Source organism: Acipenser ruthenus, chromosome 10 (genome assembly GCF_902713425.1).
Source record: "Acipenser ruthenus chromosome 10, fAciRut3.2 maternal haplotype, whole genome shotgun sequence".
Lineage (NCBI taxonomy): Eukaryota > Metazoa > Chordata > Actinopteri > Acipenseriformes > Acipenseridae > Acipenser > Acipenser ruthenus.
Genome location: NC_081198.1, coordinates 25,821,622 through 25,841,728, shown reverse-complemented (window position 1 = coordinate 25,841,728; position 20,107 = coordinate 25,821,622). Strand labels below are relative to the sequence as shown.

General features: G+C 37.4%; 2 long non-coding RNA genes across 2 annotated transcripts; one reads left to right on the top strand and one right to left on the bottom strand.

The window, feature by feature from the left end:
* The first annotated feature begins 4,040 nt into the window (after nucleotides 1-4,040).
* On the top strand, nucleotides 4,041-6,435 carry LOC131738156 (uncharacterized). The gene is made up of 3 exons (XR_009329686.1): nucleotides 4,041-4,181; nucleotides 5,178-5,387; nucleotides 5,973-6,435. It is a non-coding gene; the product is annotated as an uncharacterized LOC131738156 (long non-coding RNA).
* A 124-nt stretch (nucleotides 6,436-6,559) lies between these two features.
* On the bottom strand, nucleotides 6,560-8,840 carry LOC131738155 (uncharacterized). The gene is made up of 3 exons (XR_009329685.1): nucleotides 8,679-8,840; nucleotides 8,149-8,327; nucleotides 6,560-7,395 (listed from the first exon to the last, which is right to left on the bottom strand). It is a non-coding gene; the product is annotated as an uncharacterized LOC131738155 (long non-coding RNA).
* Nucleotides 8,841-20,107: the final 11,267 nt, after the last annotated feature.

Below are 20,107 nucleotides of genomic sequence, written 5' to 3'. Positions count from 1 at the left end.
TGAGGGAATCGACAAAGGATCAAATCGAGAGAAGGTAGGAGATAAAAGCTCTGCCTTGAGGATTTATCCTCATTGCGTACAAATTGCAAAGCATATGACATGGTTTATTTAAATTTCCAGAAAGCTTTTGACAAAGTCCCACATAAAAGATTAATTCTCAAACTGAACGCAGTAGGGATGCGAGGAAATGCATGCACGTGGATTAGGGAGTGGTTAACATGTAGAAAACAGAAGGCCTCCAGAGTATGCAGTATTTCAGCCCTGACTGATATTCAAAGAAATGAGAACAGTTTTGAAAGTGTTTGAATAAACTGCCGATAAGCTGAAAGAAAAGCATCTCACAGAGAAGAGACCACTATGGGGTCCTGCTGGACACCCATAGCAGCCAGGGAGGTCACTGCAGGGGCCTGCTGAATGCCTGCAGTGAGGGGAGGGTAACTGATGTAACTTAAAAAAAGAGGATGATGAGTAGGTAGATTCAAGAAAATGCACAGAGTCCTTTTCTTCACTCAGTTGTTAGGTTTATTGAAATATGCAGGGAGTCTGGTCCCAGGTACAGGACAAACAGAATACTCTTCTTACAATTGTTGCATGACATTAAATACCCTTCTGCATAGGTGTCTCTCTCCTCCTCTTTCTCCGACACTTAACCAATAGAAAAGGTACAACTCATTATCATTATGTGTGTGTGTGTGTGTGTGTGTGTGTGTGTGTGTGTGTGTGTGTGTGATCTAGTGTGAAGATCTCTGAACTCAGTGCAGTCTTCAGACCCTAGTGCCCCAAAGGTCCATACATCTGTTTTTTGTCATCTTCCTTGTTCCTATCTCTTAGACACTTTGATCTCAGTGGCACTATCTCTTTGGATCTCTCTGAAGTCTTAGATCCTGGTTCTTTGGTCCCCTTGAAAATTAGCTTTATGACCCCGTCATAAACCAGCTGTATTTTCTAAGCAAAAACCTGTTAACTAGTTTTATAGCCCAGTGGACTCCCGAAGAGCAAACTTCTTTCATGTCAGGGCTGGAGATCAAAGGACTTGTTTATACAGCCGTGTGCTGCTGGCCAGCCATTTGCTTTGACACAAAATAATCTTAACTTCTCTACCATATTGCAGCCTTCATATATCACAGCAGTGCTTGCATTTTTGGAACTAACAGTTTTTTCTATCCAATGTTAAATCACTTTTCAGAAAAATAACATGAATACAGCCGTCATTCCTCATGCGTAGCAAACTGCTATTCAATACTTGTTCCATGTTTTCCAACAGTAACCTAAAAGGTTACATTTGGAAGACCGCCGAGGTAAGGAATAGAAGGGGGCTGTGGGGCAGTGATGGGGGGTGGGGAACGCGGGAGCAGCCGCTCCCAACTGTAATTACTGATTAGAGGAGACATCAAAATGGAGCGAGGTAACCAGTGGTGTATCACAGGGATCAGTATTAGGTCCTCTGCTATTCCTAATCTACATAATGATTTAGATTCTGGCATAGTAAACAAACTTCTTAAATTTGCACATGACACAAAAATAGGTGTGGAGTGGCAAACACTGTTGCAGCAGCGAAGGTCATTCAAAATGATCTAGACAGCATTCAGAACTGGGCAAGCACATGGCAAAAGACATTTAATAGAGAAGTGTAAAGTACTGCACAGGCAATAAAAATGTGCATTATAAATATCATATGGAAGATTGAAATTGAAGGAATCTTTGAAAAAGACCTAGGAGTTTATGTTGACTCAGATATGTCTTCATCTAGACAATATGGGGAAGCTGTAAAAAGGCCAACAAGATGTTCAGATATATTGTGAGTTTTGAATTTAAATCAAGGGAAGTAATGTTAAAAATTTACAATGCATTAGTAAGACCTCACCTAGAATATTGTGTTCAGTTCTGGTCACCTCGTTAAAAAGGATATTGCTGCTCTAGAAAGAGTGCAAAGAACAGCGACCAGAATTGTCCCGGAATTAAAAGGCATGTCGTATGCAGACAGGCTAAAAGAAATGAAGCTATTCAGACTTGAACAAAGAAGACTACGCATGATCTGATTCAAGCAATCAATCCTAAAAAGGTATTGACAAAGTCAACCCAGGAGACTATTTGAACCAGGAGTCACAAAAGGAAATTAGATAAAGGGGCATTCAGAACAGAAAGTAGGAGGCACTTTTTTACACAGAGAATTGTGAGGGTCTGGAACCAACTTAGTAATGTTGAAGCCGACACCCTGGGATCCTTCAAGAAGCTTCTTGATGATACTCGGAGATCAATAAGCTACTAACAACCAAATGAGCAAGATGGGCTGAATGGCCTCCTCTCGTTTGCAAATCCTCCCATGTAGTTTAAATGGCCTAGGAGGGACAGAAGATTGCGTTTAGTAGGAGGGGGACCAGACGGAAAAGTGGAAATATAAAAAATACAATCCCCTGAGGACAGGCTCAATGGGCATGATTTTAAATGTGTTTGATATATTGGTTTTAGCCAGTCATGCGTTTTTCCCAGCAATTTTGATTAAGAATATGGCGTGGTCAATTTGCATATTGCAGGGAGCAATCTTCGTGAGGGACTGTTGATGCTGGGTGTGGTGGAGTTACGGTGAGCGGAAATGAAGGAAGGAAGTTACAGGCGGAATAGCACAGGTTCCTTCAATGAAGTCATTACAAATCTGGGAAAACAATCTCTGGATACAAATGCTCAAAATTGCTGATGAGCAGAAAGAAAAGCATTTCACAGAGAAAGAATCACTATGAGGGCCTGCTGGACACCCATAGTGGCCAAAGAGGTCCCTGCAGGGGCCTGCTGGACGCCTGCAGTGATGAGGGGGTGTAACCAGAAAGGTTACAGATGCATATTATACAACAGTGGCGGGTGTCGAAACCCCAGGATAGATCGCGGGAGCAGCCGCTCCTAACTGTAAAAACAATCTCTGGATACAAATGCTCAAAACTGCTGAAGAGCAGAAAGAAAAGCATTTCACAGAGAAAGGATCACTATGAGGGCCTGCTGGACGCCCATAGTGGCCAAAGAGGTCACTGCAGGGGCCTGCTGGATGCCTGCAGTGAGGGGAGGTAACCTGAAAGGTTATAGTTGGAGCCAGAATGCTCAGGAACTGCTGAATGAGCCTTTGATTGACAGGTGCGATGGTCCTGCTTTCGGATTTTTCCGGTAGTAGACGCGCTTTGTGGAGATGCAGTCGGTGCGGGCGAGGTGTTTCAAGTCCGCTTATAATAAGCGGAAATTTGGCTTGCTTCTTGAGTCGCGGGTTGGAATTTTTAAAAACACACATACTGACATGGGTTAGCTTGTTTTGTCGTGAGACTTGGCAACACTGGGTAAAGCAACGATCAGTGCTGACGTCATAGCGCCTGCAACGGGAAGGATGAAATAAAGTAAACAAATTCTCCTTACGTGCTGTAGATTTGAATGGGATGTTGTTGCTACGAAGATAAAGCTGGAGCCGGGAGATCGTCCAGTCTCTGATGTCAGGAGTTGCGGAGGAACGAGTGGCCAGGCAGGAGCCACAGCAGACAGGAGACGCAGACATCTGGGAAGAGAAGTTTGGAGTGGTAAATACCGCCGACCGAAGTTGTCGTGGGGAGGGCTGTTTGCGTGGATCTCGGCTCCGCTGAATCTCGGTTCCGCTGAAACGGAATAATTCAGAATACTGACCATAATGCGTGCATGTACGATGAAATCAAAACACGATGTAATCAAAACGCAACTGAGAGCTAAGTAAAGAGGGTATTTATAGTGCTAACAATTTAATTAGCTAATGTGTAAATTGAATGATTCAATTTGGTGACGCGGAGATTGGTGTCTGACCCTCCTCCCGAACTTTAATTATAAATTTAATTTATTATTATTATTATTATTATTATTATTATTCAGTTTCAAATTTTACCCCGTTATGTCTCTTTATATGAATAGGAGTTGACGTATTCCTGCTCAATCAGTTGAACGTGATTGGCTTTACTCTAGATTATGTATTTTAATACAAAACACTGTTCATAGACTTTCAGTAACAGGATTCTGTGTTTTTTAGATTGCCATGTATTGCCCATTTTGCGGAAGCAATCTGGGTGCAGTGAAATGTTTTTGCTGTGCTTGTGGAAAGTCCGTGCAGTTCCTGCATGAAACAAGCACAGGTGTAGAAAGCACACCAAGCACTAGCAGTGTTCCCGAGGATTCACCAGGTAAGAGAAATTACTGTTCCAATGTAGTTTAACATGGCATCTACAAACTCTTCGTGTGTTTTGTTTGTTTGTTTTTATTTTAGTATTCACTTTTATACGATGTTTGTGTGAAGCCAGGAACAAACATTTAAATCTTACTCCAATGAGATATAAATTATTTTAAATTGAAAAGAAGTATACAATGCATAAATAATGTGAAATCCCTAGTTACTCCTGTTGGTTACTCTTGGTTGTTTATTTACTACCTATTTGGATAATTTAAGGTAAAGCTTTAATCTCAGTGTTTTACAATTAATAATTGTACCATTTGTACTCCATGTTTTTCTAATCCATATATATGTTACTTAAATGTAATTTATACAAATACCTTTGTGCATGTAGAACTCCAGACTGGTGATGTATTGTCCGTTTTGTGGAGCTCAGTTGGATCAGATTGGCAATTACTGTCCACCTTGTGGAGCCGTGCACGGCTTTCTCACTAAATATTTAATGAGCAAGCCAGATCACACTTGCAAGAACAGCCCAAATAGGTATCCTGTGTTAAAGATATCAATGTCACGGGTACTCAATTTATTCTGCCAGGGCAGTGTAAGAGGTGTTATTTACATTATTTTGAGTTCTCAAGTAGTGTATTATGTATTTTATATTTGTGTTATATGTATTGTATATAATAAATATGCATTTTTATCTGTGACTATATAAACATATAAGCAGATTCGTTACACAGACACAAACTGGTAACAAGGAGGAATGTTTGAATTGTTGAGGAAATGTGTACTGGGCTTCAAAAATTTAGAATAACCATATTAAAATAGATTCATCTGAAGACTTATTTAATCAGTCACTGTCAGGTTGTGAGAACTGTATATAAAGTACAATATTAGTAGTATTTGTTATTCTAAAAACCTTTTGAGTGTCCCTCTTTCTATTTATGTAAACTGTAATTAAGTCTAAATCTGATTATATCATACATTTAACACTTATTTCATATCACAGTTTTGGATGGATCTATTGAATGACCTGCGAGTGTGGTCTTTTTAATGGCAGCCATGAACACACGTGCTTGCTTCGTTTCACGTTCATGGATGCCTTCCAAAAGGACCTTGATGAGTGCAAACAGATGTGGAACACGCACACTATCCGAGCTTCATGACAGTCCCATTGTCCATCAGGCATACCGCATGTGCTGTACAAGCTACCTCACAGGTTTGTACTGTATGTCTGGTCACGTACTCTCTAGGCACAGCATTGTACTTTTCTTCTCCTACAGGAGGGATTGGCAGCTCTAGTCCTCAAGGGCCACAGGGTCTTCTGGTTTTCATTTCACCTCAGATCTTAATTACTGAACTAATTATTTAGATAACTGTAACATTTACCTTTTATTTTTGATCTGAAGCATTTGGCAATTGAAAGATACTCATAAAACCTGCATCAATCCGTCTCTCGCTGATTAGAGCCTATTGGTGACGGGCAGGAAAGACATTTTATAAACCTATTATTTTATTTGGAATTTAAACAAAAGACTGGCAGGAGAGCCAAACACACACTGTATTCCAATTCCTCTGAACAGACATAGAATGCAAACAGGGAATAGACAACCCAATCAACTTTGTGCATATCTGCACAGACACAGTCTCGCACAATTTTAACTATAGCACAATAAAGGGGGATTGAATGACTTCTTGATGTAGGACAGAAAGGGAAATGTCACAACAGTCTGCACATCCATACTGTTAAGTTTAGTATCATGTAGTATTTTGCTATAGGACCTTTATCATGTTGCTATTGCAGGTTTGATGGAAGGAATTGTGGATTTCCTGTTTCAGTGGAGATATTACAAGAGTTCACATCAGAAGAGTATTTCAGAGAAATACAAAGCCAGCACAACATACCACAACCTGGAAATCAGCAGTGGACAACTATATAAAGCTCCAAAAAATTGCTAATGTTTGAGTCTCTCATCACCTGGCACCTCAAAAAATACCAAACAACTACTTAATTCTTATGCCCTGGGGGCCTTAATTAAAAGGGCGAAGAGCCTGTTGTTATCTTGATTATGTTCTTATATTCATTTTTATTCTCACTAATTAAAGTAACCAAATAACAGTTTCTCTTATGGAATACATTTTGAAATACATGTAATGTCAGCACAACAGCATCCAAGACATCATAATATTGCTATGCATAGCTACAGCTTTTATGTTAAGGGAAGCAATACAAAAAGTCACATAGCATCTCTGCAAAAAGTGAAGAATACAACAGATTATACAATAAAAACTGTCTTCTCTTTTATAAAGTGTACAACAAATGTACTTGTGTGTGAGATATCTACTATTGAGCTATAGGTAGTTTACTATATGTTTGATAAAGTATTAGCATCAGCTCAAGTACTGTGGAAAGGTTTATACTACGTTTATGAACTGAAATTGTCCTTTGGATAATTATCAATATTACGACAACTATTTTTAGGCAAGGTTTTCAGAGACCATAGTTTTAAAAAAAACAAAACTATATTACTAAATTTTACATTCAGGTATAGATTACCCCAGGAAATGGTATAAAATAATACAGCATGTACAATTACAAGACGAAGACTGAATTTTCAGTTTAGTCTTCAGTAGAACAAACTGTGGTTGATAAAAAAAAAAGGATTGCATTTGTTAGTTCTTTATACTTGACCCAAGATGCTCAACATGCTGTCCTTCCAATCCACTACATTGCTGAATTTTGTGCAAACCAGTTCAATTACCAGTCATAATTAGCTGGATCTACATAACAATTTAGGCGCTGGTTGTTTCAAATGAGTGCAACTGAATGGATTGGACGGGCCGCATATTGAGTAACCTGGATTTAAACAAATTAATAACCTGAACTTAAGCAAATGAAAAACATGTTCAAAAGCAGAAAACCTTCAGACAGTTTTTAACCCTGCAAAATAAAATTCAGCAAATGGTGATACATAACATTTAAACACGTGGTTATGCGCAACCAAATCCAGGTGAATTCTGAATTCCAAAATCCATATTGGTTTTGAATTCTTCATAAGTGTTGAGCACAGGAAGTCTAATACCATTTGCACATGTGTTTGACATTGGGAAAGGCGATGACCTGTCAAAGTCAATATATGGGCGTGGCTAAATTCCTGCTGGTGGAAGTGATCGGAGTCCTGTGGTAAACATGAGGATATCCTGGAGGGACACACCATCGTCTTGTTCTGGAATCATTAATAACAATGCTTTAGAACTCAATTTTTAGTTCCCTAATAATTATAATCATCTAATAATAAACTACAACTCCTTATTTTAAATCAGGATATAAAATATATTCTGTAATAATTTAACTCTTGAAACTTTTCACAAAAAATAAGTAGGATACTAATAAGAGATTGTTCTCACAATTTTTTTTTCAGCATTACATGTTGCTTTAATTACTTAGGTCTGTAACCCCTAGATATGCATGTACTCTATAAACTCACAAATATGTATATATAACCTTCAGAGTCTAGCAGGTAGTCTGCCCAGTAACCAATGATTCTGGTCTCATCCTGTCGTCTATTGCTACCGACTGAACTTAGTTGCACATGGAAGAGGTTTTGTAGCACTGCAGCTGTTAACGTCTCCTCACTGTAGCATATGAACTCTGTAAATATTGTTGGGTGCTGTTCCAGGGCATCCAGAACATTGTGTTGCTAGTCCTTCCCTGAATCTAAAGCACAAATTCAATAATACCATTGCATTTCTCATTCACTAAAAGTCAAAATGATGTTAGTAGGTATATTACTACAATAGAAAAAAATACAATAGTTTTACAAAAAAAAACAACACATTGCAGTATTGCAGTTCTAATACCTATTACATTTTGAAAGCCACTGTTTGGAAACCTCTTATTTTATAATAATTAAACAAAATTAGTTTAGATAATAAACCTTTACCATAGATAACTACTATTGGGCACATTATCTTTTTACCTCATGAAGTGAGGTTTTGATATCTTCATCCACAATGTCTTCAATTGTGGCTGTAAAATCAGGGTGATTGGCTGTGTAATGAAAAAGGTCTCTTGAGAGAAAAAGTGGCCCTGGACCCCCATGAACCACAGAGACTGCGATCATCTTCCCAGCTAGGTAGTATTCGTCAACCCTGGCAACTGTGTGAACCACACAAATTAACACAGGTTAATCATGTACAAACATTTCAGCATGCTTCTAGTATTATTATTATTATTATTCTGACACCTTTATCCAAGGCAACTAACATATAATTGCAGTATATACAATGAAGTATCATAGATTCACAAGTAACTGTAACTAAGCGACATAGTTTAATAAGACTGATCTAATGAAGTTAGGAATACATCACTGTGAAAGGGTAGCGTCATGGGCCCAGATGTTATTCGGTAGGCAAAGAGACTCAGAGGCAAGGAAACTGCAGTTAAAGCGCTGCTGCGCGGATTAATCAATAAACAGAAAATAAAAATACAAGACAAAACACTGCTCACCAAGCAAAAATAAAAGGTCAAACAAAAACAAATCTCACACACAATAAACACTTACAAAATAACCAGCGCAAGGGCCAAAACAAAGGTTTAAACAAAAACAAAACTGTTCAGGCTGGGCAGAGCCTTCACTGAACTTGCACTTCGCCACCAAACTGTTCACTCACCAACTCCCACCACCAAACAAAGGATTTTCTCTTTTTATAGCATGTGGCTGGAGCCTAATTATCAATTATTCAATTAGCTCCACCCACATTCTCACATGTATTTTGGCAGGGATAGGAAATTAACCCCATCCCTGCCAACCACCACCAAATCACCACACAATATTATTCTTTACAGGCAGGGCCCTGCCCTGCCACAATCACCTAAAAGAAATGTGAAGTACAATGCAAAGTGCGCAATGAGCCAACGAAGAGCAAGGTAATTATGATTAGACAATCATGACTTAAGAACATGCAGCAAAACCATGAATACATGGAAAGATGCTTCTGTAGAATATGTGTCACAGTACAATTCTGATTACAAAATGTAGGTTTCAAATTTAAAAAAATATGTACAAAGGAGGAAAGAAAACTGAAGAACATTTACCTGCACTGTCAAAAGTGAGATACTTGCTGTTTGGTGGACCGTCAAATATTCTTCTTCCTTTGAGGAAAGCCATAAGGAGTGACAAAAATTCCCTTTTGGGGCCACCAGTGTCAATAGCTTCCTCAGATTGCCCTGCATCATCTGTAAACTTTACCAACATGTCAACTGCTGGATCATATGTTGAGCATTTAAAACCATGTAAGGCTCCATCCCACACTTTGGCTCTGTTAATGTTGAACCTGCAGCAGACAGTTCATCTGCTCTGTAAAATATGAAAAACAGAAAACAAAGAATATTTACCTGCACTGTCAAAATGAAACACTTGGTATTTGTTAGACCATTAAAGAATTTACAAGCACTGCCATACACAATTTCTGTGCAAATAAATTTGCTTTTAAATGAGATCGTCAATAACATACATAGTTCTTAGACGTGAAATTTCCAGTTTATTCAGTAATTTATGAATAACACTGTGTAACAATTTTTTTTTTTTTTTTTGGTTCCTGGGTAGTAAGTGTTATTTCCTAATTGCTTATTTATTTATTTATTTATTTATTTATTTATTTATTTATTTCTTTCTTAGCAGACGCCCTTATCCAGGGCGACTTACAATTGTTACAAGATATCACATTATACATTATTTCACATTATACAGATATCACATTATTTTTTACATACAATTACCCATTTATACAGTTTATGCCTCAAAAGTATAGAAAATGGCTATTATTCCCCACAAACTTTGCTTTTGTGACCAGGACAGTGATATTTTGAAATGTACCTATTTTCCAGAACATTCCAGATAGATTCAGTGCTGAGTAAACTTGGAGTAACTTCTAGAACGTTCTAGAACTTTCCAGTAATATAAATAGTAGTATAAATACAGGGGCCTTAAGCCCACCAGTTCAGTTTAGTTCCAGCTGCCTAAGTGGATACATATCTGCATTTTTATGAGATGGCATCAAGAGGCTACAAGCATCTGGCAGACGCATTTTGCTATGTCTGCGGCCAATTTATCAAGACAAGAGCAAAAAAGTACTCCGTGGAAGCATCTGCTAAGATGTGTGAGGCCTACAAGGCATATTTCGGCATGCCTGTCGGTGATCAAGACAAACCCTGGGCACCTCATTTCACCTGCGAGCACTGCAAAAAAACTCTGGAAGGTAAGATGGACAATTGTTGCTCGGAATTTTATGTTCTAAAATTTGTTAAAATTTTTAAAATTGTAAAAGTTTTTAATTTTAAAATGTTTTACAATTTTCAATGTTATTGAAAAAATATATCATATATGAAAAATGTTGCGAGAATCTCTTACACATTAGTCATGGGTGAAATAAATGTATTTTAGTAGGATGGTACAGAGGGGAAAAGAGAGCCATGAAGTATGATGAGTATGGCTGGGAGGTCATAGGAGACTTCAAAATGGTGGCATTCCTGATGGGTCTCCAAGGCGGTTTTACCAAGTTTCCCTGCTATCTTTGCCTTTGGGACAGCAGGGACACCAAGGCGCACTACCACAGGCGGGACTGGCCACAGCGGACCGAGTTCTCTGTGGGGAGGAACAACGTCAAGTGGGAGCCACTGGTGGACCCCCGGAAGGTGCTGATGCCACCACTGCACATCAAATTGGGCCTTATGAAACAATTTGTCAGAGCTCTAGATAAGGAGTCGGCAGCCTTCAAGTACCTTCAAGACTTCTTCCCTAAGCTGTCTGAGGCAAAGGTCAAAGCCGGTGTCTTCGTCGGACCACAGATAAAGAAGATCCTGGAGTGCAATGAATTCCCCAAGAAGCTCACTAGTAAGGAGAAAGCGGCTTGGAACAGCTTTGTCGCAGTGGTTCGGGGCTTCCTGGGCAATCACAAGGCCGAAAACTATGTGGAGCTGGTTGAGACTCTGGTGAAGAACTACGGCACAATGGGCTGTAGGATGTCCCTCAAAGTCCATATCCTTGATGCTCATCTTGATAAATTCAAGGAGAACATGGGAGTGTACTCGGAGGAGCAAGGCGAGCGCTTCCACCAGGATATACTGGACTTTGAACGCCGCTACCAAGGACAGTATAACGAGAACATGATGGGAGACTACATTTGGGGGCTGATTCGTGAAAGTGATTTACAGTATAATCGTAAATCTCGAAAAACTACTCACTTCTAAATCTTTTGTAGTCATTTTTGTATTACTTTAGTATAAATACATGTTAATTTGGATTCATATGTTGTTTTTTTCTGACTTTATGTGAACGAAAAGACACAAATTCGCCCGTTTTCTCATTGGAAATAGGTAAATTTCAAAATATCACTGTCCTGGTCACAAAAGCAAAGTTTGTGGGGAATAATAGCCATTTTCTATACTTTTGAGGCATAAGCAATTAGGAAATAACACTTACTACCCAGGAACAAAAATTGTGTTACATAGTGTAATGATAGTGATGATTCTAAACATTAGACTGATGAATCATTCAAACAAATAAAAAAAGGTATGTGCAGAATGACATTCAATTACTTGATAAATGTAAATACCCACTTGCTGTGGCCACATCAATGTCTTCCTCTGATTCAGAACTGCTACTATCTATTACAACTGGAGCATACACATTTGTGTAATCACTGTAAAGAAACAGTTAGTGGAATGAACACATTCAAATTAAATACAGAGAAGTAAACTACTTAAAATATTTGGTTGTGCAAGGTATAGAAAACTACGTTTTTTTAAAACATTAGTTTTTAAATGTTTCTTTGACCAACAAAAAGCAAGCTAAAATAGGCTGTGTAAATCAGTAGAACCTGTAGAAGTTGGGTTTTACACCAGCTGACGGTTCCGATATGCTTGCATAATCCTTCAATTTAAAACAAGGTTAGATGTTTCACATGCAAAGTGTGTTTAAACAACCCAGGACTTATTAGTCATATTAAATGCATAAATGTTTTAGTGAATTTTAATTCCCACCACAATTAAATGCTACAGAAATCTAGCTGTTCACCACTGCTAAGTGCCTATACCAACAATACATACCTTTACACTTTTCATTCCTGTTTCAAGGGAAATTCTGGAAAATAAATATCAAAATTTGAATTCACTTAACAGAATGTGCAATATATTTGTTTTTGTCAAATATGCAGTATGGAGCTGCACACCCATCACTAAATCAAAAAACAGTGTAGTAACAGTGCCTTCGATAAAGGTGTCTGCTAAATGTCTGCAATAACAAGAACACTGTATTGATAAATAATGTATAAAAACATACCTTTCTACAGTTCCTTTTGTTTGCTGGATTGGTGTACACGAATCCTTAGGATTTTCTAATGGCTACAGAGAAATAAAATATACAAAACTATTAATCAGTGTTAGAGAAAATGAATGTACAGTACCATATCCAATTTTATAAATCTACCAGGGTATCTGAGGTTGTGAGGTCTTCTGTTTGACATGTACGATTTATAATGACTTCAGAGTCGTCAGCACCATTCCCTATAAAATTATTTCACGTTCAGTTTGAATACATTATCTCCTTTTAAAATACTTAAAGAAATTTGGCTTTCATCAGAATTAAATACTTTTCATCACCATATTTTGGAAATTTAAAAGCATGGGCTTTATATTCCAGATTTTGTATTTGAGCATAATTAATTAATTTACTCTAAATGGAATCTAAGAAACTTCCCTTTTTAAACATTTTGTCTGTAATATTTAAACATACACATACCATTCATGCACAAATCTTCCAGGGTACAAATATACAGTGTAATTTGTATGTAGGGCTTTCCAACTGCCTCCTTGTATTTTTGGATAGTGAAAGGTGTGTCCGTCCCTGGAATATTCACAATTTCGCTTCCATCAGGTTACAGAAGCACGTATGGGCCATCAGACATATCCTGGTTAAAATCTTTTAGTCTTTTCTCAGCTGCAGCTAAAAGTTGTTTTTGAGAGCTGCAGGGATCAATGACAACTGGTAGGGACTTCCCTCTTTTGGCCTTTAAGCCATGAAGACACTGCTGCGTAATTCCAACAGATATCTTGAGCAAGAAAAAAATAATAAAGAAAAGGTAAATAGGTTAGGTTTACAAATAAACAACATTTGTTATATTCAGTATTTTAATAAATTACCTGCACTGGTTTGTTCTGTTCAAATTTTTTCTTTTTCCCTTTACTGAATTTGTCTCTCTCCATTTTTTTTTTTGGATTCCTGACTTTCAGAAATGTTTCCAAAGTCGGTGACTGAATTGCACTGGTTCCTAACCATGTTAAAACAAAAACATATTTGAAGTCAATATTATATAAAGAACACAAATATTAAGAAAATATGATTTCTATTATGCAAATACAGTGTGGCACAAACAACTAAATATTATCTTGTACAATATTTTTTTTTTTCAGTAACTGTAAAAGTAATACAGTGCCCTGGCAGAATAAAATGAGCACCTGTCAAATTGATATATATATATATATATATATATATATATATATATATATATATACAGCTCTGGAAAAAATTAAGAGACCACTGCAAAATTATCAGTTTCTCTGGTTTTACTATTTATAGGTATGTGTTTGGGTAAAATGAACATTTTTGTTTTATTCTATAAAAATGACAACTGGTCAAAATAACAAAAAAGATGCATTGTTGTCAGACCTCGAATAATGCAAAGAAAATAAGTTCATATTCATTTTTAAACAACACAATACTAATGTTTTAACTTAGGAAGAGTTCAGAAATCAATATTTGGTGGAATAACCCTGATTTTCAAGCACAGCTTTCATGCGTCTTGGCATGCTCTCCACCAGTCTTTCCCATTGATGTTGGGTGACTTTATGCCACTCCTGGCGCAAAAATTCAAGCAGCTCGGCTTTGTTTGATGGCTTGTGACCATCCATCTTCCTCTTGATCACATTCCAGAGGTTTTCAATGGGGTTCAGGTCTGGAGATTGGGCTGGCCATTACAGGGTCTTGATCTGGTGGTCCTCCATCCACACCTTGATTGACCTGGTTGTGTGGCATGGAGTATTGTCCTGCTGGAAAAACCAATCCTCAGAGTTGGGGAACATTGTCAGAGCAGAAGGAAGCAAGTTTTCTTCCAGGACAACCTTGTACTTGGCTTGATTCATGCCAAAGCTGCCCAATTCCAGCCTTGCTGAAGCACCCCCAGATCATCACCGATCCTCCACCACATTTCACAGTGGGTGCGAGACACTGTGGCTTGTAGGCCTCTCCAGGTCTCCGTCTAATCATTAGACAACCAGGTGTTGGACAAAGCTGAAAATTGGACTCATCTGGGGGTGCTTCAGCAAGGCTGGAATCGGGCAGATTTGTCTTTGTGAAGGACGCATGAATCAAGCCAAGTACAAGGTTGTCCTGGAAGAAAACTTGCTAATTTTGCAGTGGTCTCTTAATTTTTTCCAGAGCTTTATATATATATATATATATATATATATATATATATATATATATATATATATATATATATATATAGATAGATAGATAGATAGATAGATAGATAGATAGATAGATAGATAGATAGATAGATAGATAGATATAAACACAGGACACCTATTTGGGCTGTTGGTGCAAGTGTGATCTGGCTTGCTCATTAAATATTTAGTGAGAAAGCCGTGCACGGCTCCACAAGGTGGACAGTAATTTCCAATCTGATCCAACTGAGCTCCACAAGAGATTACGTGACCAGACATACAGTACAAACCTGTGAGGTAGCTTGTACAGCACATGCGGTATGCCTGATGGACAATGGGACTGTCATGAAGCTCGGATAGTGTGCGTGTTCCACATCTGTTTGCACTCGTCAAGGTCCTTTTGGAAGGCATCCATGAACGTGAAACGAAGCAAGCACATGTGTTCATGGCTGCCATTAAAAAGACCACACTCGCAGGTCATTCAATAGATCCATCCAAAACTGTGATCTGAAATAAGTGTTAAATGTATGTTATAATCAGATTTAGACTTAATTACAGTTTACATAAATAGAAAGAGGGACACTCAAAAGGTTTTTAGAATAACAAATACTACTAATATTGTACTTTATATACAGTTCTCACAACCTGACAGTGACTGATTAAATAAGTCTTCAGATGAATCTATTCTAATATGGTTATTCTTAATTTTTGAAGCCCAGTACACATTTCCTCAACAATTCAAACATTCCTCCTTGTTACCAGTTTGTGTCTGTGTAACGAATCTGCTTATATGTTTATATAGTCACAGATAAAAATGCATATTTATTATATACAGTACATATAATACAAATATAAAATACATAATACACTACTTGAGAACTCAAAATAATGTAAATAACACCTCTTACACTGCCCTGGCAGAATAAATTGAGTACCCGTGACATTGATATCTTTAACACAGGATACCTATTTGGGCTGTTCTTGCAAGTGTGATCTGGCTTGCTCATTAAATATTTAGTGAGAAAGCCGTGCACGGCTCCACAAGGTGGACAGTAATTGCCAATCTGATCCAACTGAGCTCCACAAAACGGACAATACATCACCAGTCTGGAGTTCTACATGCACAAAGGTATTTGTATAAATTACATTTAAGTAACATATATATGGATTAGAAAAACATGGAGTACAAATGGTACAATTATTAATTGTAAAACACTGAGATTAAAGCTTTACCTTAAATTATCCAAATAGGTAGTAAATAAACAACCAAGAGTAAACAACAGGAGTAACTACGGATTTCACATTATTTATGCATTGTATACTTCTTTTCAATTTAAAATAATTTATATCTCATTGGAGTAAGATTTAAATGTTTGTTCCTGGCTTCACACAAACATCGTCTAAAAGTGAATCCTCGGGAACACTGCTAGTGCCTGGTGTGCTTTCTACACCTGTGCTTGTTTCATGCAGGAACTTCCGCAAAATGGGCAATACATGGCAATCTAAAAAACACAGAATCCTGTTGGGGGGGGGACGGACAAATAAATGATTTTTTGCTATGTGTAAATATCGAGACTTTCTTCCTATGCATCGGGACGCGGGACATTTGCTAGGAAATCGAGACTGTCCCGACCATATAGGGACTGCTGGCATGTATGCACTTGTAAATCTCCTTCGCTGTAACAATAATATATTTAACAAAGGATTTCCACTAAAAAAAAAACGTTAGTATTACTTTCACTCACTTTTCACTTTCACCTGTCCTAAACCAGTTTCCCAGGACTATTTTCAGCATTTGCTTAAACGGTAACCACTTTATGGGGCAATACAAACACGTCAACTTTTTTTCACCTAAAAAAGGCTTTTGCTTTTTATTAAAAAAAAAACATGGTAATACAATATTCTGAGTTGATGTGTACATACATAGGAACATAAGAACATAAGAAAGTTTACAAACGAGAGGAGGCCATTAAGCCCATCTTGCTCGTTTGGTTGTTAGTACTAGTAGCTTATTGATCCCAGAATCTCATCAAGCAGCTTCTTGAAGGATCCCAGGGTGTCAGCTTCAACAACATTACTGGGGACCCTTACAAAAAAATCCTGCAGTATTCCTAGGAATTGTTGGTGTCCTGCAGGAATTTTTGGTGTCCTGCAGGAATTGTACAGGTGTCCTGCAGGAATAAGTGTTCTGTATGAATATATGTTGTCCTGCAGGAATTGTAATCGAGTGAGCAATGTATCCTGTGGGATATTCTGAAAGAATTATACAAAAACTCCAACCTATCTGTGCCAAATAAAATATTATTAGGATAATATTGTCTAAATATCCTATTTTGCCCAAGTATAATGTTGTATACTACTTTATTTTACATACAGTACATTCTTCAGGATGCTTTTATCTCCTCAAAATTTTTATCATTCTTTATAGCATTAAGATGAAAGAACTCCTTGAATTAATTACAATCAATGACAGTGGTGTTTAATTGATGCACGTAAGTGTTTTTATTCACATAATGCAGACACATCAGCAGTTTTTGACATTTGACATTTAGTAACAAAAAAAGGCATGACATCTTTGTATGTAAAAACAAAAAGTCTTAAATCATTCATGTGAAGTTTAGGTACATTTTTTCAATTATTATTTATTTTATTACTGAAAGCAAAAAAAACCTTAAAATAAAATAAATACAACTATTTACTATTATTAAAAAACTTTATAATATTTGTAAACAGTTCAGTAAACTGAACATATCACAAGTATAACTGAAGGAGGTAAAAACACTTGAAGTCAATTAGATGATACAATAGCACTCAACCTCAATAATAAATTGATACAACAAGAAGTAACTTATGTAAACACTTAGTGAGACTTTGTTAATTGCACTATATCTTAAGTGTAACAATAAACAGTAGTCAGTCACTCACTAGTACCTATTTAAAAGAAATATATATATATAATGGTAACCAACATCAGGGATGTTGCATAAATAAACACATGTTGTCAAGATGTCTGAGCACTTCATCAATTGAATGTCATTAGAAACAGTCACTTACCTTACAATTCCAGTAGCAGTAGCACCTGTTTGCTTATCTGTCACAATGCTGCTGTTAAATGCTGCTGTTAAATGTGACATCAGGATTAATAAATGCAAATGCTGTCATACACTCATATCCAACATCAACAATCCCAATTGACCCACCCAAAAGTACCACAGCACAGTTAATCCTTTTAAACAGTGTTTTACATGTTCTTGTGTGAATGCGATTTCCATTAATGATTGCCCTATTATGGAATTTACAATTACGTACTTTTTGCAATCCTGTTTCTTTTAATAAGTGAGCTTCTCTTGGTGTGGGCATTCTAATCAGTGGATAGCCAAGGAGCACAACACTATCTTTTAGGACACATTTTTTTGTAAGTGTGTACCCCCTTAGCATTTGTTCAACAAAACCTTTGCTCTGGGCTTCTAATCCCTCCACATAGCAAGTGTCATGAGAATGGGGACATGTTGGTATAAGCAAAACATGTTAACAATTTGTTCAGGTACACCTTGCGTGCCATGAAACAGTTTTAGTAGATTGCCATTATTGCCCTCATAAGGAAAGGTACTTTGACACCACAATGGGCCCCAATTCCTTACTGAATTACATGCATGCAGTAAAATGTGGACATTGTAACTCACATGACATTTGCCATATAACTGTTCAAAATAAATGACACATTTTTTAAAGAACAATTCAGCCAAATTAATGTCCTTTGGGGAGACTGAGTCCTTCAGAAGAATGAATGTACCTTGAATAAGAAGTAGGAAATGTTGTAAATATTGTTTTGGTAAGATTCCATTTAAGCAAGGAAGAGCATAGAACAAAATAAAATGTCTGTATTCAGAAGCTTTCCAATACCTTTGTGCATTAATAGAACGTGGTGCCCTTGTAATATTAGTAGGTGGTTTTATAGCAAGAATCCGATTGTCAACCATATCTATTTTTTTGCTTATAGACCATGCATCACAATGGAACTTGCTGTCAAACCACAATGTAACATTTGACAGCAGATACCTAAAAGAATGCAGTGCATGTAGTCAAATGCAAATCCAGAAATCATGTTAAAATATGATAAAAACATTAGTGGTGATGGGCCTTTTACACCAAGCAGTGCAGCATCATTAGATTTGATGACAGATGCTGCATGCTCACAGTGTTCATTGTGTGTTCGTAATTCTGGTTCTGGAAGGTTGAATGATACACTCTTGCATAACCATTTCCTTTTTGGACCACTTCTCCTTCATGGCAACACCAATTACAGCCAAATTCACCGTTGAACTGCTTCACATTTTGCACTAAACAATGAGTGACTGAATCACAAACACACATTAAATTGTAGACATATAACACTGTCTTTTGTCCCTTCCACTCACAAGTCAAGCCTTGCCTTTCTAGAAGTGTGCATTCTTCTACAAATGCCTGCAGGAAAGTATTCATATCTGGCCTGGTAGATCCAAACCACAGTCCACCAAGCAATATATTTTCCTTTCTTAAATTTGGAGGAAGCTCATTAATTATAACTTGAAGAGGCCAAATAAGAAAAGAGGAGGATTTAAAAATGGGCACACCATCAACATTCCAAAACAAAGACAAATTCAGTTTTGATGGATCATTTAAATTTTCTACAGACTGATACATTGTACCATCATATACAGACGTGCTCAGATTTGTTGGTACCCCTCCACAAAAAACGAAGAATGCACAATTTTCTCTGAAATAACTTGAAACTGACAAAAGTAATTGGCATCCACCATTGTTTATTCCATATTTAATAGAAATCAGACTTTGCTTTTGATTTTTTATTCAACATAATATTGTAAATAATAAAACAAATGAAAATGGCATGGACAAAAATGATGGGACCCCTAACCTAATATTTTGTTGCACAACCTTTAGAGGCAATCACTGCAATCAAACGTTTTCTGTAGCTCTCAATGAGACTTCTACACCTGTTGACAGGTAGTTTGGCCCACTCTTCCTGAGCAAACTGCTCCAGCTGTCTCAGGTTTGATGGGTGCTTTCTCCAGACTGCAAGATTCAGCTCTTTCCATAGATGTTCGATAGGATTCAGATCAGGACTCATAGAAGGCCACTTTAGAATAGTCCAATGTTTTGTTCTTATCCATTCTTGGGTGCTTTTAGCTGTGTGTTTTGGGTCATTATCCTGTTGGAGGACCCATGACCTGCGACTGAGACAGAGCTTTCTGACACTGGGCAGTACGTTTCGCTCCAGAATGCCTTGATAGTCTTGAGATTTCATTGTGCCCTGCACAGATTCAAGGCACCCTGTGCCAGGCGCAGCAAAGCAGCCCCAAAACATAACCGAGCCTCCTCCATGTTTCACTGTAGGTATGGTGTTCTTTTCTTTGAAAGCTTCATTTTTTCGTCTG